General features: G+C 35.1%; 1 protein-coding gene across 1 annotated transcript in view; it reads right to left on the bottom strand.

Annotated features, from left to right (window-relative positions):
• The window catches only part of LOC106872436 (adenine DNA glycosylase), a gene marked incomplete at its 5' end in the record, with an annotated part of 34,790 nt that overhangs the window by 1,839 nt on the left and 32,452 nt on the right, over nt 1-499 (bottom strand). The window lies entirely within an intron of this gene.

The following is a 499-nucleotide window of genomic DNA, read 5'->3' as shown; positions in this document are numbered from 1 at the left end:
TTTGAAAACCTTAGAAAAAACAAAAATATAATTAAGAGAAATAGTTAAGAAAAGAAATATATTAAACGAAACCCCAGTGCCAATATGTGAAGAAAATTACACATGTGGTAAGAATTTTGCTTCCCAACCACATGGTTCCAGGTTCAGTCCTACTGCATGGAAGTGTCTTCTACTGTAGCCCAACCAAAGCCTTGTGAGTGGATTTGGTAGACGGAAACTGAAAGAAACCTGTTATATATATATATGTGTGTGTGTGTGTGTGTGTGTGTTTCTTTGTGTCTGCGTTTGTTGTTCTACACACCACTTGACAAAACGATAATGTATCTCCATAATCAGAGATGTTTCCAAGGAAAACTGGAGACAAAGGACATTGCTTGAATGATGGTGTCGTTCATTTATAACTATCACCTGAAATCCAAGAGACAGTAACACACAAGACACACACAAACATATATGTATGTGAGTGTGTGTGGGTATATATATATATATATATATATAT

The sequence above is a fragment of the Octopus bimaculoides genome, chromosome 23 (assembly GCF_001194135.2).
Source record: "Octopus bimaculoides isolate UCB-OBI-ISO-001 chromosome 23, ASM119413v2, whole genome shotgun sequence".
Taxonomy (NCBI): domain Eukaryota; kingdom Metazoa; phylum Mollusca; class Cephalopoda; order Octopoda; family Octopodidae; genus Octopus; species Octopus bimaculoides.
The sequence above is the reverse complement of the archived record's forward strand: the minus strand, read 5'-3'. Positions and strand labels throughout refer to the sequence as shown.